The sequence below is a fragment of the Microcebus murinus genome, chromosome 2, assembly GCF_040939455.1.
Source record: "Microcebus murinus isolate Inina chromosome 2, M.murinus_Inina_mat1.0, whole genome shotgun sequence".
NCBI classification, from domain to species: domain Eukaryota; kingdom Metazoa; phylum Chordata; class Mammalia; order Primates; family Cheirogaleidae; genus Microcebus; species Microcebus murinus.
The window spans coordinates 101,963,924-101,988,104 of record NC_134105.1 but is presented as its reverse complement, the minus strand read 5'-3'; the positions used below and the strand labels follow the sequence as shown (position 1 = coordinate 101,988,104).

Here is a 24,181-nt window from a genome sequence, read left to right as displayed (position 1 = left end):
CTCTCCCAGGATCCAGGGGCTGTGTCAATGTGTAAGAGACCACAAATGGAACAGTGGCTTCAAGATGATTCAGTGTCAGTCTCCAAGATCTGCATATCTGGCCTGGACAAATGTGAGAATTCAAGGGAGACATAATAGGGATCGTATCCATCATGCCTTTCAAGTGTTTGAAGGCTGGCCAACCTCTGCAGTCCCTCCAGGCATGAATTGCTTTTGGTTTATAATTTTGGTGAGGAGGTGGAGCTTTAGGGGATTCCTACGACCCCTTCTTCCTTAGTAGCCCTTACTCAAGGTGAGGAAGCCTGTTTACAGATTCTTCCAGTCACTGGGGCTCTCTGTTCTGACTGGGCACTCAAGAACTGGTGGAATACTGCGGATTGGTTCTGGTACCACTGGCTTGATTCCTGGGTGAGTGCAGGTCAAAGTTCCACTCTCACTTGACTCTGAGTTGGCTGGGGTAGCGATCTGGCTGCTGTATTAGAGCATTTAAACTGCTGACTTCCCCTCTGTCTTCCTGCCTCACGCAACAGTGATGTGTTGTGTTCTGTTCTAGGAGCAGATAGAGTCAAGCAAAAAGAGTGGCATGCTATAGACACTTGTTGGGGAAAGGAACAGAATAAAACCCTGATTGAATGTAAGAAATACTAATTGAGGAGGTTTTCTTGGGTTGTTCCCTGTACGTGGAATTCCCTTCCCTTCCTTCCCTGACCTACAGCCTTCAGTCACCCTGCAGACTCCCCTTGGCATCTCTCTAGTCCTGGCCCCTCCACCAAGCCTGCACTCCCTCCCCACCAGCCCCGAGCATGCTCAGCACCCCCATTTTGTGGTCTTGACTGATTGTCCTGTCATGGCCAGTGCACAGGCCTGCTCCCCGCCATCTGGAAGGCTAGTGACTACTCTGAGTGGTCCTGGTCTATTTTCTCTCTACCCCCTGCAACCAGCTCAAGGCCTGATACATAGCAGAGCGTCAATAAATTGTTGTCATTTAATTGGACAAGACACAAGTTAAGACACAATTCAACAGTGCATGCGAGAGATAAAAAAATTAAATACCCAAAAGATACAAATGTGAATCAATCAAAGCAGAGGAGAGAGTCATGTTAATATATAAAACCAATGGGGTCACATTAATGAGTGAAAATTCTCTGCAATCTTCATCACAGCATTGGTCCTCCTGGATTTATGTCTTTCTTGGGCTTGGACAAATCCCTCTGGGATGGGACCCAGGGAGGGCCAGTTGACCCAGCAGGGCCCTGGCTCACAGCTGCAATGCCACCCACTGAGTCCTGCAGAGTGCCTCTCCTGCACCTCCGTAGCCAGGTGCAGGTGGCCCCACTGTCAGCACGTCCTGCCACACCCCTGCTCCAGAGTCCCTCCTCAGGGAAGGGGTGCTTGGGAGACATCTGGTCCTCCTGTGGGACAATGAGGGGAGTCTGAGTGGGCCAATGGGGTGTTCCTAACTTATTGCTCCCCTACCTCACTCTTCAGTGTCCTAGACTGTCCTCAGGGTTTTTAAGGGCTCTCCTGTAGGGACCTGCTTGCCTGCCACGTTGCTCCTTCCTGGTAGGGAACATTCTCCTTCTTCCCCGGGCCCAGCAAGACAGCAGATTCAGGAATATTTCCAGATTTTTTATTGGAGGGAGCGGAGAGGAAGGAACATCCTCCCAGTGTTCAGAACAGGCTCAGAAGCAGAGCGAGAGGCAGGGAGGTGAGAAATAAGAAATACTGTTATCGTCTTGATTGAAGCTGAGGGATTGAAAAGTGAGAAACTCTGAAGACTTTTCCATTGTTTAAAGTAGTTTCTCTTTCTTAAATTTTCAATCATCCTTGCTGTTCAAGAAGCCCCAAATGGTGGAACCTAAGGGTCCAGAGAGCTAAGGAAGGACACTGTGCTTGGAGCCAGCAGAGGGCAGCAGTGGTGGTGGAGGCCACAGTTATTAATAGATGAACCGAGTGGGGCGGTTGGGGTCCTGACCACAGCAGGCTCTAGACGAGATCGGAGAGCAGGCCTGGTGTTCGGGAGAGATGTCTGAAACAGCCCTCTGGTCCCGTCCTTGCTGTTTCCTGGAGGAGGAGCTGGGAGGAGATTGTCGATGAACTGCGTCAGGGTGGTGGCCTGTGTAGACACCTTTCTCTTTGAGTAGATGAAAGGCAATTTCTGGGCTATGTGGTGCTCTCTGTTGGTTCTGGAAGAAAGATTTGAGAGGGCGCAGGGAGCAATTTAATGTCCAGATATTGGGGGGAGCGGTTCTGAAAAGCCACTTCTGCTTTGGTGGTATTCTGTTAGCCCGGGGTGGGAGGTGCAGTTCTGCCGGCTGTGGGGTACGGTGCAGGGAGGGGCTGGCAGGGCGTTTGGCACTGTTTCAGCTGCTGCTAGAAACAGGAGATAAACCTTCACATCGCAGCGGTGGAGGAACTTCCTCCCAAGTATTCACCCGGGAGAAGTGCGCTCTCCTCCCTCCACTTCCCTATCCTCAGGGACTAGGACGTCCCATCCCTCTCACTTGCTGGGAGGACCTCCTGCCACCAGAGCCTCTGTGGAGCCTGGCTCTCAACCAGGGGGATTCTCCGTGGGGCTGTGCTGAGGTGCCCCAGCTCTGCCCATATCTACCCCAGCCTCAGAGGGGTGGGGCTCGATGTGGATTCTGCTGTCTAAGATGATCGTGCTCACACTGCAATGACTCAGAGAAAAAGCAAAAAGTCGGAAGCACTTAGAAACAGCACATGTTAAGAAATGGAAAAAAAGTGGAGGATTTTTAGTCTGAGGAAGCGAAAGTTTGGAGGGGGGAGCATGAGACTGCACATGGTTTATGGCTGTCCCTCGCAAAGGGGTGCTCTCAAATGTCCCAGAGAGTGAGAAGAGGACGGGTGGCAGAAGAGGATGAGAAAGTGGTCAGAGTTAAGGAAGAAGTCCCTAAGATCCTATTTTCACCCCACTTTAGCAACACTTTCCAAGTTTATGAATTCTCTGGACCAGTGAATGTTCAATCAAGCGTAAACTAATTTTTAACCACTTCGGTACCAGTATCGACTATAGCTGACAGTCACAGATGAACCCGCACAGCTGAGCATCTACTATAGTCGATAGCCACAGATGAATGCGCACAGCGACTTTAGCCGACAGCCGTGATATGACTTTTCTGATTTTTCATTTATCAAAATAAAATTGTGAACATTTAAAAATAATGTAATAAAAACATATACGTATATGTTACCTATTCTGATTTACATCACAAGTAAAGCTGCCTGTAAAGTAAAACAAGCTTTCAGTGCTTCAAATCTTTCCTCATCACATAAGAGCAAAATGGATTCGTCGCCAATTCACGGCACAAACTATCGTGCGGACTATGAGTGCCGGCTGTGGGCAAGGTTTCGTGGCCGGTGAGCGCCGTACCACAATGGTTAAAGGCCTTTTGGTGGAGAATATTTGATTTGGTGGGAGGTAGGACTAGATGACTTTTGGAGTGTTCTGCAAACTTTCCTCTGTGATCTGTTCTAGTTATGAAGATATTTTGTCTTTTCTCCTAGACTCATTGGCCTTTTCTTCATCTCTGCTCTCTGTTTCTTCAGGGAGGTTAAAACATGCCAATATGAGTTGGCCGACTAATGAGTCAAAATTGAACATCAAAAATAGCAGCCAGGAAAACGCCCAGGCATTTGTTACCCTGAGCACAAACTCATGATGATGGGGAAGAAGAAGCAAAGCACAGGGATCCAAGAAAGTCAAGTTCTAGCCCAGGTGTAATGAACCATGTCTATGATCTGGGTCTTTGGTTTCCTCATCTGCCACTGTCATCTCCTGGGCTGGGGCATAGCTCCCGGGCGGAGCGTCAGGGGCTCTGGCGTCCATACAGAGCTACTATTGCTCTAAGCCCCCGGTGGGGCTCTGGTTTGGCAGCTGCTTGGAGCCACTTCCTCTGGGTGGAGAGGTGAGAGTGGCAGAAAGGGGGATGGGGTGGGTACACTTTACTCAGCTGTACCTCAGGAAGTTGGGACATCTTGGTGTCTGAGCAGAGACCATCAGACAGGACTTGCTGGGCTCCTCCTCCTCAGGAAACAGTCCGTCTACAGGGACTCCTGGGCTGGGTTTCTAGCATCTTTCATACGCCCCATCACAATCCCACCATCTCTTTCAGGTACTCGAGATGAAATTACTATCAATATTAACACATACCACCTCTAGTTCTGATCTTTAGGATCCAATGAAGTTCTTCTCGTTCAAAGTCATTGGGCATCACCCAGAAGCCAGACCTGTGTGTGTGTGCACGTGAGCGCGTGTGTGCACGTGAGCACGTGTGCACATGCGTGTGTGTGAGGGCAGCGTAAGACTGTGAAGAAGCAGAGCTTGCTGGAGGAACGCTCCTCAGTCTGGACGGGAGTAGAGTGGGGCCACTGATGTTTAGGCACAGAGTTAGAGTACAGGGAGATATGACAGGAGTTGGATCAACATGCTATGGAAGCCCAGTTGGGTGGTGGCGGGGTGTTGAGCAGGTCACAAAAAGCTTCCTGGGTGGGTTGGGGGGGCTGCCACCTCCAGGGATGATGTGAGGGGATTCTGCCTTTTTCTAGGGCCTCCTATGCACTGACCCTCCTGTGTCAGTTTGTCCAGTCTCCCGTTCTGCAGCTGGATAAACTGCCAGCCATCTGCATGGAGGGAACGGCATCCTTTTCCTCCCTTCGCCAGCAAGAGTTCCTGGACTGGTCTGCAGGAGAAAGCGCACACAGTCTCACAAAATAAAGGGATGGAAACCTTGTCCTAGCGGGTGCCTCACAAAGGCCTTCATCTGGCGCAGCCTGGGCATCTCTGATCTTTCGATACCACCAGTGCCCAGCTGGTGGTGCTAGCAACTCCTCAGTGGCTTGGGCAGGACAGCAGGAGGGTGGAGGCTCTTACCTGCCCAGACATCAGTGTTAGCTTAATGTTATTTAAGAAGTTCTCCCTGCTAATTTTTATTTTTTTTGAAAAAGTCTAAGCTTTGGAAATTATAGATAAAAATACATTATATTCACCTACAACGCAAAGAGCCTAAGAAAGATTTAGGCCCAGGAGAAGAGTTTAATAACAAGATTTAGAACAAGAACCGGAAGCTACCTCTAGTCTCTCTTTGTTTTAGAATCTGAAAGCAACCAGCAGGGACGCTTCTGTGCACAGCAAATGGACCCAGGAATTTATAATCTCGACTGGGAAAGAGGGAAGTGAGTGGAGTTTGGGGGACCTTCCCAGCCCTACCGTAGATCAAATCAGTCCTTATCCTCTCTCTTCTACCTTCACTCTTATTGTTATTAAAATTTCTTATCCTTCAGATATATTTTTTGATTGACTATGGTCTGCTTTTACCTCCATGGAAATAACAGAGAGGCTCCTGTGCGGCTGGGGGTGGGGTGAGAGGGAGAATTGGGGAATACACGGAATATGATCAGGTTCAAACTTCCACAATCACTGAATATGATTAGCTCCCTAGGAGGCTCCTGCTGGTTGCACTTAAGAGCCCAGGGAAGAAACCTAGATGAGAAACCCAGGGGTCATCCTCTGTTCTTCCTTCTTCCTCACCTTGCATGTTCAATACACCCTGCAGCGTGCTCGCTGTACCGATGGAAGCCTGTTCACGTCAATCTAATTGTCCATGTGGCACCTACATGTCATCACCACCCCAGCAGACCCCTGAGAAGGCTTCTCTAAGAGCTGCATTGTCCTATTCTCTTTATTTCCAGGTTTTTATCAAACTAGACACTTTCTAGGTGGTGGTGTCAGTGGTTATTGAATGAATGAGTTCAATTTAGCAGTGCTAAATTGGTGCTGACCAACGATTGCCAAATGAAAGTGCAGAACTCAATTTGGCAGGTTGGTTAAATGACAGGCACAAATAATACCTACAGTAAGCTGGGACTGAAAGCCCAGGAGAACTACCTGAGCCCTTTGAAACCTGTGCTACTACGTTGTCTTACGCCCTGAGACCCTGGAGACCCGGCCCACAGTGACTCTCCAGACCACTGGTTCTCAAAGTGCAATGTGGGGACCTTGGTGGTCCCTGAGATGCATTCAGGAGGGTCAGTGAGGTCAAGACTGTTTTAATGATTATGTTGAGATGTTATTTACTTTTCACTCACATTCTTTCATGAGTCTATAGTGGAATTTTGCAGAGGTTTTATGACATGCAATGACATCATCACTCTGACAACTCGTGCAATATCTGCTAGTGTACAAACTTTTCTAGTTTTAATTTAACTTTTCTAGTTTTAATTTTTAATATAAGAAATATCAATAAATATAACCCACATGAACAAAATCTCTGTAGGGTCCTCAGTAGTCCTAAGAGTGTAAGTCATTCCCATGACCAGATAATTCGAGAACTGCTGCAGTAACAACTCTTTCTAGGGTCCATCCCTGACAGGCCAGGCTCTATGAAGAGCTGGCCTCGTTGTTCTGGTCGCAGATGCTGAGTCCCTCTCACCTCCACAGGCCTTGCAGAGCCTGTCACATGCTCAGCCCAGCCTGTAGCCCTGACGCTGATGGCTCCAGTGCCCACATTCCCCACCTCCCCTGCGTGCTGAGTCCTTATCAGACTTCTCTGATAGGTGCTTCGTGTAGAGGTGGGCCTGGGAGGCACTGGAATCTGAGGGATCAGAATGGGCAACTAGAGAGGCAAAGGAGACTCTCTGGCTCAAGCAGGGTGCCCTTGTCAGTCTTGTGTGTCTCCTAATTGCTTCTAGGGTCTGTCCGAGTATTTCCCGCCCAGTCTCTGCTTCCCTCCACAGCCCTTTTGTCACTCTGTGACTTTTTTCCATCCCCGTAAAGAGAGCAGAAACATGGCCAGTCAGGGATATTTTTTATTGGGAAACAGAGAGAAAGAGATGACACTGGTCTTGGAATAGGTTCAGAATCCACAGGAAGGGGTGAGCTTTGTTAGGGTTTGTGGAGATTACTGGGGACGAAATACAAGCAGAAAACCTCATTGCCTTCACCAAAGACTGTGGAGTTGTGCTGTGAAGAATTTTGGCAAATTTTCCATGGATTTAAACAGTTTTCTTGCATTAATTTTTTAACCGTGTTTGTTCCTGGAAACCTTAATAAAGTTGTTGAATTCCATGGAGACAGCTGATCAGGTCCTGTATTCTTGTAGGGATCTCATATAACCAGCAGGAGGCAGTGTGGTAGAGGAGAAAGCTGCTGGACACACGGGCCTATTTGGACCACAGCTGGAAGGTTTGAGAACACGGCACTTGTGAGCAAATCATGCTGTCTCCTAGGTGAGGAGCTGGGAGGGGTCATTGATTTGGGGAGGAAAACCCAGTGGACTATGACAATATCTTTCTCCTTCAGTGGCATCTTCCAGGTTGTGTGGTGTTCCCCATTGTTGCTGGAAGAAAGGGGGTGGAGGTGGGCAGGGTGCAGTATTTTCACGTCCAGGCTGCAGAGGGTGGCTTCAGAGGTGTCACTTCTGCTTTGGTGGGCATTGTTGCTGGCATGGGGGATGCTGCACAGGGGGACACTTCTGCTGGCTGGGGGGTGGGGGGCAAGGCTCAGGCACCTTCGGAGGACAGGGCTGTGGGACTTGGGGAGGGGGCTCACAGGGGACTTTGCATTGTTGCTGCTGCTGATAGGACATGTTCTCTAGATTGAAGATAAACTGAAAAGAAAAAGAAAAAAAGTACTTTAGAATGAGACGACATCAACAGGGAGAAAATTATTCCCAAAAACATCACAAGGGAGAAGCACCCCTTTCTTTAACAGCAATGATAAGATGTTCCTATTGCACTCACTCTCCAGACCACCCGCCCCACAGGAGCCTTTGGTGGGGCTGCCCCACGCAGGGCCAGGGGCTGCTCTGCCCGCCCCTCCCGGGGGGTGGTGTGTGGACCGCTCTCTGCCCTTCACCTGGAGCATTTTCACCCCACAGCCCATCGGGGGAAAGAAAAGTGGTGGGAAGTATCTGGAAGGCAAGCCTTGAAATAAAAGGTAAAATATCTTTAGAGCAGTCAGCTTGAGGCAAACAGGGTTGGGACGGCAGGACACTGGCTAATTTTAATAAGCTCTGTTGCTGCAGATAGTCTAATTTGTAGGGAGATTGGATTATATTTTTTCCAACGTGAAACATTCCTTTATTTGGCGCTGTGTCTCCTTTTCCTGACTAAGGCATTTCTTCTTGTTACTCAACCCTCTTGGCAGCGTCCCTAGATCTTCCCTACCATCCATCCCTACTACTTTACACTTGATTACTGCTTTGTCGAGTATAATTATTATCCCTTGTCATGATCGTTTTTAAGCATTAGAATCCAGGAGCAGTCGGTTGTCTCTCTGTGTTCTGGCCTATGTCCCAAAGCGAAATCATCAAATAAGAGAAGTATATTCAAAGTGAAACATAAGAAGAATGAAGTCTGGGAACTTTGCAAGCTAGATTCTCACCTCAGCTTTATCAAAATCTATTGGGTGACCTGAAGCTTCGGTTTTCTCAAAACAGTGGTTAGTAAACCTTTTCTGTCAAGGGCCAGATAGTGAACATTCTGTACCTAGCAGGCCAGACAATCTGTGTCACAATTTTTCAACTCCGCTGTTATAGCGGAAAAGTAACCATAGACAATATATGAGCAGATGGGAGTAGCTATGTTCTAGTAAAACTTTACTGTTATAAACAGGTGCCAGACCAGATTTGGGCCACCAATTTACTTTGCTGAACCTTGTTTTAGAGCTTCTGACTTTGGATGTGTCTCCATCTCACTTCTCCCTGCTTGCTGTCGGTCCTACTTCGTCCTTATTTTCCTGTCTGTTCTGTGCACCTGTTTCTATTGCTGTTTCTGGCCACCGGCTTTCCTTTCTGCTTCCCACCCAACCCCTGCTCTGTGGAATCTTTTCATTCTAACAGGAGCTGACTGCCGTCCCATTGGAGGGTTCCCTCTGCCGCAGCTCAGTGTCCCCACTCACCTGCCTGTCTTCAGGCTGTTCTGGCCTCAGGGATCCAAGCAGCTCGAGGAAGCCCAGAGCAGAGTCCTTTTATCCAGGGCTCAAGCTGGGCAGCGGGAGGAAACCTAAGGGGTTTCCCCACCGTTTCCTGGTGTCCCGATGTCTCACTCAGTTCTCGAAAATACCTGCCAAACTCCCTCTTTGAATTCCAAACTCCAGTTTTGCAGCTTTGGGGTGAATAACAACTTTTCTATTTCCTCTCTAAGGATTTTGTATGTGCATGCCATGGGTAGGGCAAAGGGATATCAGGTCAGATGCATTTTCCTCAAGTGTTCCTGGGTCCTTCAGCAAAGTTGTGTGGAACTCAGACAAGAAGAAAGAAATCCCTGGGCCGGGTTTCTGGAATTATGGCTTTTTCTAGGGATTGTAGAGCTGGATCTTAATGCACTTCATGTTTCATGCTACTGTCTTCTCCTCACATTTTATAGACAGTAAATAAAGTTGCTATCCACACCACACATCATCGCTAGCACTGGTGTTTGGGGTCAAATGATGTTAACGCCAAAGACCACTGAGCATGTAGCAGGGGCCAGGTCCTGAGAATGGGGAAGGATACAGTGATGACTAAGACCCAGGGAAGGCCCAGGAGAAGCCCATGGCCGGGGAGGAGGTAGATGTGGGCAGAGAGCAGGGACGGTAATATATGACAGGTGTTGTTCAGCACATGACACATTTGCCGACTGGGAGATTCTCTCTCAGGGATGCTACAGGGGGTTCTTCCGGAGCTGTCTTAGGCTTTGGAGCCTGACTTAACCTCCTCTACCAGCCTCACATTATCCTGCTCCCAACAACCATCCACAAGTGTTACTGCACTCTTCTCCCCTTCTTCAGGACGGACTGACACACGGATCTTACATTATATCCCATGTACCCAAGGAGTAAGAGGAGAACATCCCCTTTGGTTACTGGCCCTCTTTCTAGGTCCCTTGAGTCTCTTTTGTCCTTGGGACTCGTTTCCTGCATACGAGCCTGTGATCTTGGAGTCCTGGGCTACCTTTACATACCTGGTAGCTCAGGATTTCTTGGGAAAGTCTTAAAAGTGTGGGCAGACCAAAGAGTGCCTCAGACAGAGTCTAAATCCCCAAGGAATCTACATCTCAGATTTTAGCAAAGACCCATTTTTAATGGAAAATGCAGTAAAGGTTAATCTATCACCCCCAAAACAAGGCCAATTTGAGAGGGATCTAGGGATAAGAGAGGAGTGTAGTATCAAGTGTCAGACAAGAGACACAGGCTTTGGCTGCTGCCTTTGTGTCCTGACCTGCCTGAACTCTGAAACCGAGGACCTTCGACATCCTTAGCCAGTCAGTGGCCACATCCCCCTGCCGCTGCCCAAAGACAGGAAGCTCAGGGAAGGTGCCTGCTGAGGGAAAGACTCTCACACTTCTCCATCTCTCTAAAGGCAAAATTTTAGACTTCTTCTTCCTATACTGTTATCCAAGACTATTCTAGAAATGTTTTTGTTATCCCTTCAAATGGCTTCTTCAAGAGACTCTGATCCTCCCTAATCATGGAGGTACTTGTGTGGCCGGAAGGCACTAGGTGAATTGGGAAAGGGGTCAAAAGCCCATGGAAGGTGAAGAGCTTTGGTCTTGCACCCCATGGCCAACCCAATCTCCCACGGGAGATTTCCTTCTTTACTTTTGTTAGTGCCTTGATGGTGCACTGAATTAGAACAGACGCGAGAGGCAGTCTCCATCAGACCCATGAGACGAAGTGTTTTTTTCCCACACTTTGCTTTTCTACTAGAAAGCCTGAGAAATACTGTTAATCCTTTAGCAGTGATCAGACTAGACTTTTCAGTGCAAAGAGGGAGTTTGTCACGTGTGTTCAGAAAAAGTGATATCAGATAACCTAGATGCAGAAATTCCCTATGCTTTCCTAGCCTGGTCTGAGTCCAGAATAAAAGGATCCATGTTGGACCTCCTCATGCTTTTCCATCCTTTGAGGGCAGGAGCAGCTCTGAGAGGGTGAATGGCGGCTCCTGCCTTTCCTACTCAAATCCCCTGGACCCTGTGTATTTGAACTCTAAATTGACTTTGTAGATGGACGTGGAGGGATTAACATGGATAAACACTGATTTGGTGGGTAAACAGAAATGAGAAATATTTATGATTAAAAGGGCAGTAATTCGGGTGTTGGTTTAAAAATAAGTAAAGTATAAACACTTGTCAAAACTCATTGAATTATATACTTAAAATGTGTGCATTTTACTGTAAGTTAATTACCCCATAATTTCAAAAAGAAAATTAGTGATACCACCAGATACAATGTTTCAGGTGAGAAAATTGGGGCCCAGGGATGTCAGGCGTTTGGCAGAGTCAGGACCAGAACCTGGGTACCCTTATTGTCAGTCAAGTTCTTCCTGGACTTCATTGTTGTCTTTCATCCTCTGCGGTTTGGAAATAAACGTAAGACTGCAGAAGAGAGTGAGTGGGTTGTAGAATATTCCTGTATTCCTGTGCCTGACATGTGTAACTTTGGTTCAATTCATATTCAGAGCTTGCTTGATTTGGAAATGCATAGTTTTGTGGAGAGTGTGAGTATGCTCAAGAATAATGGGAAAGAGAGATGGGGTGGGGGGAAGGAGGTGTTTACATAGGAGTGTGTGCCTTGAGAACCAACCAAAAGAGAAGGCAGATGTCTTAGAAATGTTTCTGCTAAGGACAGGCTCAGTAAGCCTGATGTGACAGAGACCAGCCTCCCTCCCTGTGAGAATCCCCCAGCAGCATGGAGAACACTAGGACTGTGGCCTTTGTTTTGTCCCTGCCTTCCAGGGAAGGGGATCTTGAGGGAGACCAATGTGTGCTCAGATGAAACCTCTGCTCAGAGTTTCTATCCACTCACAAGGAAAGAATAACTTCATTCAGCCTGAAAGTCTTCCCATTAGGGATAGAGGACTTTGCTACTTGTACTACAGAATCTATTTTCCCAGGCATCTTCCCTTTATTCTACTTTCTCTCCTTTTCTGATTGCCCAGGGTTTCTCTGCTGGTTTCCCAGCTTGCCTTATGTATCAGGTAATTTCAAATTCTTTCAACAACCACAGTGTTCTTCATCCACTCCACACCCTTCCCTGCTGGTTTATCTATGTTGGACTTGATCCCAGTGTCAATGTCCCCCTTAGAAGATTGAGGGGAGGATGGGGATAGTATCTAACTAGGGCAGCAGACCATGCCTGGTACTATTAAACCTAGAAGTTGGTGTAATTCCTCTCCAATAATTCATACTGCAGTTAGATGTTGCCAGTACTGGTTCCTACAGGCATAGAAGGAACAGACCTCAATGAAATAAAGGCTATATATGACTAACCCACAGCTAACATCATACTGAATAGGTAAAAGCTGAAAGCTTTTCTGCTAAGAACTAGAATTAGACAAGTATGCTCACTTGGACAACACCTATTCAATGTAGTACTGGAACTCCTAGCCAGAGCAATCTGGCAAGAGACAGAAATAAAAGGTATTTAAATTAGAAAAGAGGACATCAAATTGTCCCTCTTTGCAGAAGACATGATCTTATATTTAGAAAAAGCTAAAGACTCCACCAAAAACCTCTCAGATCTGATAAACAAGTTCAGTAAAGTTGCAGGATACAAAATCAACATATAAAAATCAGTATTTTTTCTATACACCAGCAATGAACTAGCTGAAAAAGAAGTCAAGAAAGTAATCACATTTACAATAGCCACAAAAAATATAAAATTCTAGAAATAAATTTAACCAAGGAGGGGAAATAGCTTTACAAGAAAAACTACAAAACACTATTGGAGAATTGAAGAGCACACAAACAAATGGAAAGACATTCCATTCTCATGGATCAGAAGAATCAATGTTGTTAAAATGACCATACTATCCAAATCAATCTACAGATTCAATGCAATCCCTATCAAAATACTAATGACATTTTTTACAGAAATAGAAAAAATAATCCTAAAATTTGTATGAAACAAACGAACAAAAAGCCTGAATAGCCAAAGCATTCCTGAACACAAAGAACAAAGCTGAAGGCATCATGCTATCTGACTTCAAAATATATTACAAGTCTATAGTGACCCAAACAGCATGGTATAATATAAAAACAGACACATACACAAGTAGAACAGAATAAAGAACCCAGAAACAAACCCACATATTTAAAGTCAATTGATTTTTGACAAATATACCATGAAAATACATTGGGGAAAAGAGACTGTCTTCAATAAATGCTTCTGGGAAAACTGTACATCCATATGCAGAAGAATGAAAGTAGACTCCTATCTCTCACCACATAAAACAATCAACTCAAAATTGATTAAAGACCTAAGTGTAAGACCTGAAACTACAAAACTATGAGAAGGAAATGTAGGGAAAACACTGTAGAACATTGGTCTAGTCAAAGATTTTATGGCTAAGATCCTTATGTGTACATATGGTAGTAAAATTCAACAGAAATCAAGCAGGTGGGAGGGGAGTGGAGGGGATGGTTTAATTCACACCTAACAAGTACAATGCACGCTATCTGGGTGATGGACACACTTATAACTTTGACTCAAACTGTACAAAAATAATTCATGTAACCAAAACATTTCTACCTCCATAAGATCTGAAATAAAACAATAAAGAAAATGATTTTTTAATCCAAGAAAATCGATTACATTTTTATATACCACCAACAGAGAGTTGGAAAGGAATTTTTAAGATTAAAAAGAATTTATGGAACACTTAGAAATAAATGTAATAAAAATGAGTAAAACAAAAAAAAAATAGAAAAAAAGACCCCTCTCCCCCAAAAAACACAAAGATAGACAAACGGACTATATTAAACTCAAAAACTGCACACAGCAAAGGAAATAATCAAGCTGGAGGCATCATGCTACTTGGCTTCAAAATATATTACAAGTCTATAGTGAAGAAACAACCTATAGAATAAGAGAAAACATTTGCAAACTATTCACCAAACAAGGGACTACTATCCATAATATACAAGGGACTCAAACAACTTAATTGCAAAAAACAAACAATTCCATCAAAAACTGAGCAAAGGCCGGGCACGGTGGCTCATGCCTGTAATCCTAGCACTCTGGGAGGCTGAGGCGGGCGGATTGCTCCAGGTCAGGAGTTCTAAACCAGCCTGAGCAAGAGTGAGACCCCATCTCTACTATAAAGAGAAAGAAATTAATTAGCCAGCTAATATATATAGAAAAAATTAGCCGGGCATGGTGGCGCATGCCTGTAGTCCCAGCTACTCAGGAGGCTGAGGCAGGAGGATCGCTTGAGACCAGGAGTTTGAGGTTGCTGTGAGCTAAGCTGATGCCATGGCACTCACTCTAGCCTGGGCAACAAAGTGAGACTCTGTCTCAAAAAAAAAAAAACCACAACTGAGCAAAGGATCTAAATAGATATTTCTCAAAGGAAGACATACCAATGGCCAACAGATATATGAAAAAATGTTCAACATCATTAATCCTAAGGCAAATGCAAATCAAAACCACAATGAAATATCATCTTACCCCAGTTAGAATGGCTATTATCAAAAAGACAAAAAATAACATATGCTGGTGAGGATATGGCGAAAAGGGAACTGTCACACAGCATTGATAGGAATGTAAATTAGTACACCCATTATGGATAACAGTATGGAGATTTCTCAAAAAACTAAAAATAGAACCACCATATGATGTAGCAATCCCACTGCTGGGTATTTACCCAAATGAAAAGGAATCAGTATATCAAAGAGATACCTGCGCCGCCTTGTCTATTGATTTTATTCGCAATAGCAAAGATATGGAATCAACCTAAATGTCAATCAACAGATGAATGAATAAAGAAAATGTGCTATATTTACACAATGGAATACTATTCAGTAATAAAAGTAATGACATCATATTATTTTCAGCAATGTGAATGGAGGTCATTACATTAAATGTAATAATCCAGACACAGAAAGGTAAATATTAGAGGTACTCAGTCATATGTGGAAGCTATTAATAAAAAAAGTTGATCTCATGGAGGTAGAGAGTAGAATGATAGTTACTAGGGGCTGGGAAAGATATAAGTGTGTCTGTGGAGGATGAAAGGAGGTTGGTTAGTGGGTACAAACATATTCTATAGAAGGAATAAGTTCTAATGTTTGACAGTAGAGTAGGGTGACTACAGTTAACAACAATGTATTGTACATTTCAAAATAACTATTTTTATAAATATATTATAGTGATCATGTTCTTAAGGAAGAACTCAAGCCTTAGGGAGAAATTGTAAGTGGGAGGTGAGAACAAGATAAATAGGAGTTGAATAGCATAGAAGTGAGGACCTGAAATGTTCTCAACACACGGAAGTGATAAATGCTCATGGTGAGGAATATCCTAAATACCTTGACTTGATCATTACACATTCTATGTATGTAACAGATATCACATGTACACCATAAACATGTACAAATGTTATGTATTAATAAAAAATAAAAAAATTTAAAAGATTAAATAAAGAGATAAAAAACACAAACAAAATCCAAAATCTTGGGAGAATATCTTCATATCTTGTCAATTGGAAAGGGGAAAAAGCATAACAATAAAGGGGCAAAATGATAAATTGGATTTCATTAAAATTTAGAATTTCTGCTTATCAAAAAACACCATTAAGATAGCAAAAATTTAAGCCACAGTGATGAAAAAGCTATTTGCAATACCTATTTCTCACAGAAGGCTTGTTTCTAGAACACACACACACACACACACAGACACACACACACAGACACACCCCTGCCTGCAGATCAATAAGAAAACAATAAATAAACAAATAGAAAAATGTCCAAGCAACTGAACAGGGAATTTATGAAAGGGTATTTCCAAATTCTCAATAAACATGATAAAGAGCTCAATCTCACAAAAGAAATGTAAATTGAAATCACAGTGTATTATCTCCATGTAGCCACTGAAATGGAGAACATAAAAAAGACAGACTTTAGAAAACATGGTGAACTAAAACCTCTTGTATTAACCTGGATGGAACTGGAGACCATCCTTCTAAGTGAAGTATCACAAGAATGAAAAAACAACACCACACGGATTCACCATTAAATTGGAACTAATTGATCAACACCTTATGTGCACACATGGAAATAACATTCATCCGAAATTAAGCGGTGGGAGCGGGGAGGAAGGGATGGGTATATTCACACCTAACAGGAACAATGCATACTATGGGTGATAGGCACACTTGTAACTTTGACTCAAATGGTACAAAAGCAATTTATATAACCAACATGCTTATACCCCCATAATATTCTGGAATAAAAATAAAAAAAAAAAAACAAAGGAGGAGCTCAATCAATATTTGTTGAATTCAACCATAAAGAAATATTTGTTCTGACATAAAATAAGATATCAAGATAAAATAAAATATAACTGAGAATCTATTGTAGCCAATGTAACTAAAATTATAAAATCTAACTTCTCTTCAACAGAAAAAAAAAGACCAGTGTTGGTTATTCATAGATATATGAAAAAAAGAGTTTCCCCTGAAAAGAAAAGAAAAAAATGAAAAATAGTTCAGTATTTTATTATACCGTAGTACTCAAAACCCAGAAATTTCCAAGAAAATTTTGGGTGAATTTTGCATCTAACTATAATAATGTTTCTTTTGCATATCTGTATTTTGTGCATAAATATATACATATTTTATATACAAACCAAAAAAAGAAGAAGAACGAAAAAGACAATACTAAATTTTCTCAGAGTGTGGAGCAATGGAAACTTTCATACCCCGATGATTAGAATAATAGTTGGTATAAAGATTATGGAAAAATTAATGGTATTCACTAGACCTGAGCACATCCCTATTCTCTGACCCAGTCATTATACTCCTAGATATGTGCTTAACAGAAGTATGTACATATAGTCACAAAGAGACGTGTACATTAATATTCACATTAGCACTATTTTTAAAAATGTAAAATTGGAAATTACTAAAATGCCTGTTAACACTAAAATGGATGCGTAAATGGTGGTGTATTCCCACACAGGAATACAATCTTCAATTAAACACCAGAAAATGAATCAATGATCACAGACACGATTTTGAGGCAAAAAATCCAGGCACCAAAGCACTTATAGTGTGTGATTCCCTTTATGTAAAGTTCAAAAACAAGAAACTTAAATCTCTGGTGCTAGCATCAGGACAATGGTGATACTTGGGTGCTGGTAGTGACTGGGAGGGGGACTGCTGGGGTGCTGGTGACCCGCCAGTTTTTCAGCTGTGTACCAGTTACATGGTTGCTCAGCTAATGAAACTTTACTGAGCTGTATGCCTATAATCTGTGAACTTTTCTGAATTTATACTTCCATTTTAGTCAATGAAAAGGTAACTTTAAGGAGAAGGAAGCAATCAGAATGCCAGTGTTCCTGCAATGTAGTAAATAGAGAGAGGAATACAATGTGAGATAGGCCATAGCACGAAATGCTTTGTAAATAGTAAGGACTTCAGATTTTATTGTAGTTATAATGGGAAGATAATTGATCATGCAATCAGGGAGGGAATAATCTTATCTATGCTTTATATAATTACGGTGGCTGCTCAGATAACGAACTGTTCTGGCATAAGATAAGAATAAGGAAACAGGGTTGGAGACTTTTGCAGTGGTTCAGGTGAGGGATGGTGGTGGCTCCAGTTGGAATAAGAACATTGAAGACAATGGGAAGGTGAGAAGTGATAATATGTTTAAGAAATAACTCAGAACTGAGGGAGAAATTGTGAGTGGGAGGTGAGAACTAGAGGAATCAGAGTGATATCCTAGGGTCTTAAAATTATTATTATTACTTTAAAATTAGTATCATTATTTAGTTTGTGGTTTGAGCACCTTCACACATGTGGTGGCATTGGTGTGCATATTAAAAATGGATAGAAAATATTCCACAAATGATAGATGTGACATTCTTATATAAAAAGGATAATGAGTAGATATGAACAACTTCAAAACAATAAATTCTACAACTTAGATAAAAGCACAAATTTCTTGAAAATACAACTAACAAAAGCTAACGCATGAAGAAATAAAAATTTGGACAGCCCTGTGATGGTCTTTTGATGTGTCAACTTGGCTAGGCTATAGTCTCAATTACACATTAATCTAGGCGTTGCTGTGTAGGTAGATGTGATCAAAGTTCATAATGAATTGACTTTAAGTAAGGGAGAAAATCCTAGATAATCTGGGCTGGTCTAATTCAATCAATTGAAAGGCTTTAAAAGCTGAGCAGAAGCGTGTGGGTTGCAGCTTCAGCCCATGACATAAGAGTTCCAGCTTGCCCTCCTGACATTCTGCCCTGCGGATTTCAGACTTGCCTAGCCAGTCTCCATAATCACGTAAACCCAGTTCTTGCGATAAATCTCTGAACATATATTTCTTACTGGTTCTATTTCTCTCATGGCACTCTGATTGAGACAATCCCTATAATTATAATATCAGAGAAATTTAACTTATAGTTTAAAACCTCTGTATATAGAGAGCCCCAGGTCCAAATGGCTTAAGTGGTAAATTATACCAAACACTTAAGTAAGAAAAAATTTCAATCACACAAAATCTCTTTCAGAAAATCTGGGAAGAGGGAATACTTACCAAATCTTTTTGAAGTTAGCATAGCCCTGATATCAAATCTGAACAAGGATATTAAATGAAAAAAATAATATAGACCAGTATTCCTTGTGAACACAGAAGCAAAAATCCTTAAGAAAAATGTTAGTAAACTGAGTCCAGCAATATAGTAAGAGGATTTATCATGAGAATGCAAGATTTATTTAATATTTTCAATGTAATTCACCAAATTAACTGAATAAAGAGAAAAATCATATTATCATCTCAATAGACATAGAGAAAGCATTGGACAAAATTCAACATCCATTCATGTTAAAACTCTCTGCAAACTAGGAATATAAATGAATTTTCTCTGATAAAGGTCATCTATGAAAAACCTAACATCATATTTCCCCCAATATCAGGAACAAGACAAGTATATCCTAATTCACTACTTCTATTCTAATGTTTATTGGAAGGTCCAGCCAGTGCAATAAGGTAAGAAAAAGAAATAAAAGCATGGATTGGAAAGAAGAAGCACAAATGTCTTTATTCACAGGTAGTATAATTGCCTATGTAGAAATTACTAAGAAATCTACAGAAATATATATTGAAACTAATAAGTAACTTCAGCAAGGCCACAGAATACAAGGTCAATATATAGAAATCAATTATATTTCTATATACCATCACCAAGCAATTGGAAATGAAATAAAAAATAACTTTACAAGAGTACAAAAACATCAAATGTTAGTAATATATTTAACAAAAATGTGCAAGACTTCTATACTGAAAATTATAAAATAATATAGAGAAAAATTACCGAAGACAACGAAATGAAGATATATACAGTGTTAACATATTGGAGAATACACTATTATAAAGATATTAGTCCTAGTAAATTGATCTATTAATTTCTTGAAATTTTAATAAAAATCTCATGTGGGTTTTTTTCAAAAAATTAATGGATCAAATTTAAAATTTATATGGAAATACAAAGAATCTAGACAAGTCCAGACAATCTTAGACAAGAAAAAAGTTGTAGGTCTCAGACCAATTGATTTAAATACTTACTACAAATGTTCATCAATCAAGGATGTGTAATTTTGGTGTATGGATGGACATATAGATCAATGGAAAGTATAAAGAGCCCAGAAATAGATCCAACATTTATGGGCAAGTGAAAATGTATAAATGACCAAGGAAAGCATATGAAAAAAGGCTTAAAAACATTACTAGTCAGGTAAATGTAGTTAAAAGGCCCTGTGTGATACAATTTCAGGCCCACTAACGTGGCTAATATTGAAATGAATGACAAAAGTAAGTGCGGCAAGGATGTGGAGCACTTAGAACTCTCATGTAGTGCTGGTGGGAATGCAAAATGGCATAACCAAGGTAGAAAACATTTTGGCAATTTTTAATAAAGTTAAACATCTATGCTATGACCAAGAAGCTCCACTCCTAAATCTTTATCTAAGAGAAATCAAAACATATATCCGCAAAAGACTTGTACATAAATGTTCATATAGTCCCAAATTGTTAACTCGAATGTCCAACAGCAGGTAAATAAACAAATCGTAGAAAATTCACACAATGGAATACTGCCTAGTGATAAAAAAACTAAAGAAACTACTGAAAAAAACAATAACATGATGAATATCAAAACATTCTGTTTAGCAAAAGAAGCCACACACAGAAGAGTATATTCTGTACTATTTCATTTATTTGAAGCCCTAGAATAAGCACAACTAATGTATGGTAGTAGGAATCTGAACAATGACTAGGAGAGGGGATTAAATAGAAAGGGATGTTGGAAATATTCCAGATCCCACCTGTGCTCAGAGGTTACAGGGGCTGTCATGATAGGGTCATGGTATCTATTCAATTCTCTCATTGTCTTAAGTTTTTTGTTGAGATAAAATTGCACTACCAGCAACCTACGTACTTGAATTATATTATCCACATTAGCCTTAATGAAACAATGCATTATTGCTGGGCCTTTTCACTTTTACTGGCAGGGACTACCAAAACTGGCTATATAAGACCTAAGTCTGCTTTCATCTTGCCCCTCTATAAAGGCCTTCTCCAAGAGTTCCAGGGGTGCTAGAAAAAATAGCTTTTTAATCATATCTACACAGACATGGCATGTTCTGTCCCCTCCAAGGCTGTTCTTCCAGGTGAGAGAAAAATGTTGTCAGTACCTATGCAGCTGCCAACATGGAGTTTTCTTTGGAAATCAGAAGTTAGTTTTCAGGAACTCAGGTGAATCAAAATTGTTGGGGAAAGATTTGTTATTTGCTCCAGACTAGTTGCAACTAGGATAAAAGTTCCCAAGTCAGTCCTCTTCATGCCAGCAGGATCTTCTGAGGATATGCACAGCTTGGACAGGTGGAGGTAGGAGGTCATTAAGACTGACAAGCAGACATGGATAATGGGTCAATGTGTATGTGGGTAATGAACTAGGAGTGTAGAGAGGAAATTCCAGCAGGAAGGAAATTCAAAGTCCATGTGTTCCAGCTGCTTCACTGAAGCCTAGAAGTTTAAAATAACTTGTCAAGAGTCACACAGCCAATATGAGTACCCAGTTACCTGGTTGACAGTATCCTATTCTTTCTCTGGCACTGTCAGATCTCGCCTCCCCTTGTTGCCATTGCGAAGCTTTGGTTTCCAGGGGGAAGAAAAGTGGACCAGCCTGTAAGAGCCATTTAGCAATATTTACCAAGGGCCTCATATGTCCTGGAACTGTTAGGTGCTGGGCATATAGCAGTGGTGACTAATACATTGGACTTAAATCCAGCAAGGACAACACACAGTAAACAAATGGTTACATTAGTAATTACTTAAGTACAATGGTTACATGTGTCATGAAAGAGTTGTTCAAATTTATAAGAGCATGAAACAGGGGGAATGAAGCTCATCTGGAAGAATCCATGAGAATTAGCCTGAACCGTGTATAGCACATGGAAGTCAACCAGGGAGCACTCCTGCCTGAGAGAGCAGCATGAATAAAATCTCAGGGAGAGGAAGGAACCTGGCACATAGGAAGAGCAGAGAGACCAGAGCCTAGAAGGAAAGATCAGAAAAAGGGATGTGCATAGACTGGACTTCTGGGGACAGCCAAATAATCAAAGCCTACGGTTCCAAGGTTAAGGAGTTCAGGTATTTTTCTAAGCATAACAGGATAACACAATTGCATTTGTATTTTTGCAAGATCATTGTGACTGCAGTGTGGTGGTGAATAGCTTAGAGGGCACTGAGTGCTGAAGACCAGTTAAGAAGCTCTTATAGTTATTCAAGTGAGAAATGATGATCTCTGGATGAAGGTAGCATGGGTGAGATGGAGAAAAGTAAATGGAAGAGACTGAGGAAATAGGGGGTGTAATTGCTAAGCTCACATTATTAGCTCTGATCAGTCTAATAATTCACTGGGTCTGGTATTCAGAATAACATCTTGTCAGACAAGATGATAGCACAATTAATAAATACAGTTAGTTCTACCTTATTCCAGGGTGCAGCCTGCTGCCTGAGTTTTTTTTTTTTTTTTTTTTTAATTGAGCATCCATCTTGGTAATTTTTGACCAGCAAAACTAGACCCTGTGACAGATGCTTCAAATATGTGGCTGACACTGCCAGGCGTCGTCTTAACTTGCCTGGATCTAAAACCAATGATAATTTGGGCTCATGGCAATTCCTCACATTCCAGTACCCTTTGAATGCCTTCACTTTGTGTAGGCTATTTTTTAATAGATTTATGCATCCTTTCTCCCCAAAACAGAACACAGGAAGTAAATCTCAGAGTCTCCTTTGCAGAGTCTCCTTTGCAGCCAGGGTGTGCCATGTGGCCTCTGCTCTGTCAGTCGGAACTACGCTCTGGAAAGAAGCCACTAGAAGAGAGTCTCCTTGCAGAAGACACTTTGCTGGCAAGGGTGGTGGCTCCCTTTTGCTGCTGGCTTAGGATGCACAGGTGTGTATCTGGCACAGACATGGCATAGGTGGAGGAGCCACGGTGGCGGTAACTTCCTCACCAGGCCAGTTCTGTAGAGTGGTTTGTATGCTTAGCCTCAAGCCTGGTTCTTCACCCCTCCCATGAGTTCTATAATCCACTCAATAGGCTTTTAGTAAGCAGCCCCTTTTCTGCTTAATCAGACAGATGAGCTTCTGTTGCTTGCAACCAATATAACCAGCAGCCACAAAACTAAATGCTATTAATTACACAGTATTAGGCTGCTCTTGAAATTTCACTCAAGTGACATCATGAAACTGGGGTCCTTGGATGAGTGACTGAACAGGAAAAATAGGTTTGATCAAAGCTTTCGTTCATACTTGGCTCACATATGGGTTATATCAAATGTTTATCAACAAATGAGAGACATGTATGTATCTATAATGTTTCAAAGAAACTCTTGGGGCCTTTTCATAGATGGATTTCTGATAAATCTATTTTCTGATAATTCCATGAGCAGGTGGGAGGGTGTCCCAGGTGGGGAAGAACCAAGGCAAAAACAATTGCTGAAGCTAAGGAGAGACACCCCCCAGCCCAGGGCAGGATCCCTGGACCATCCCTGCCTCTGGCCTTCTATCCTTGGCTATAACCCCTCCAGTGATGAGAGAACTGCTCTGTATGAGAGCAGATTTCTCATAAAGGAACAGAAGTCACTGGGAAGTACATTTCATTCCAATCAAGGAAATAGTTTCTAAGTAATTACATTAATAATAAAACTTATTGCCTACCTTATATAAAACCCTCCTTTGCTGGCAAAGTTTGAATAGAGGGTGAAAGACCTTTTCTCAGGAGGTATTTTAGAGCAGATATCTCTCCAATATATGCGTCTGACCTATGATTCCTATTTATATATGAGTCTTTGTTTTGGATTGTTTCTGCTCCTTTTAAGGCCTCCATATTTCTCTTCTATCTATTTCCCTCTCTCCACAGGACAACCTCCATATACTCACTCTTTCTAAGAACATTTTATAAATTTTTTGTTTTACTTCATTGTCCAAACCACAGGCTCTGAAAGAGGAGCCAGGTAGTAATAGAATGTCACAAATACAGGAGTTCCAGAAGTATCATTCAAGTTCTGTCCCAAGGCCTTAACTCAAATTCTTGGACCTATGTCCTTACTGGAAGACTATTCTTTGTGGTTTCTGGATAGCTGGGATTTAGCTTCAAATTTAAGTTAAACAAGGTCTCTTGGGATTTTGGAAAAACATAAGATGGGAATTTGAAAATCTGGGTGCTAGCTTTATTCTGACATTATTAACTAGCTGTGCAACCATGGTCAAGTTTCTCAATATCTTTATGTCTTCATCTCTAATATCAAAGACTCAGATTTGAAAGTTAATCCTAGAATGACAATGTATTTGGCTACTTGTCTGTCTATTTATGCACCTAACTATCTTATTCCTTTAAACCCTGCCTTGATGAAAGTGTCACTCTTGGTCCAACCTTACCACCTTCCTCCAGCTCCAATGGGGGCTGAGCCTAAGCCCTAAGGGAACTCTTCCTTCCTTTCAGAGTTTAATCACTGTCTCTTCTTCAGCTTCCTGGTAGAAGAAGGGCCTCAATCCTGTACCTTTGATACCAAACTCAGTGAAGCTTTGGCCCCAGTTTCCTGTTTCTTGGGTGTCCCACTCCAGGTATTTAATACTAAAATGAGTTGTCTAATTCCTTCTTTGT

At 42.0% G+C, this 24,181-nt stretch overlaps 1 protein-coding gene across 2 annotated transcripts in view; it reads right to left on the bottom strand.

Moving 5' to 3' along the window:
• S100A9 (S100 calcium binding protein A9) overlaps window positions 1-24,181 on the bottom strand; it is a 442,604-nt gene that overhangs the window by 153,053 nt on the left and 265,370 nt on the right. Inside the window, exon 1 of one of the 2 annotated variants that reach the window (XM_012791282.3) lies at window positions 9,821-9,832. The exons of the other annotated variant lie outside the window; for it this stretch is intronic. The gene's annotated coding sequence lies outside the window, so the exon portion shown is untranslated. Of the gene's footprint in view, window positions 1-9,820; window positions 9,833-24,181 lie in introns of those variants that run through there. 2 annotated transcript variants of the gene reach the window in all.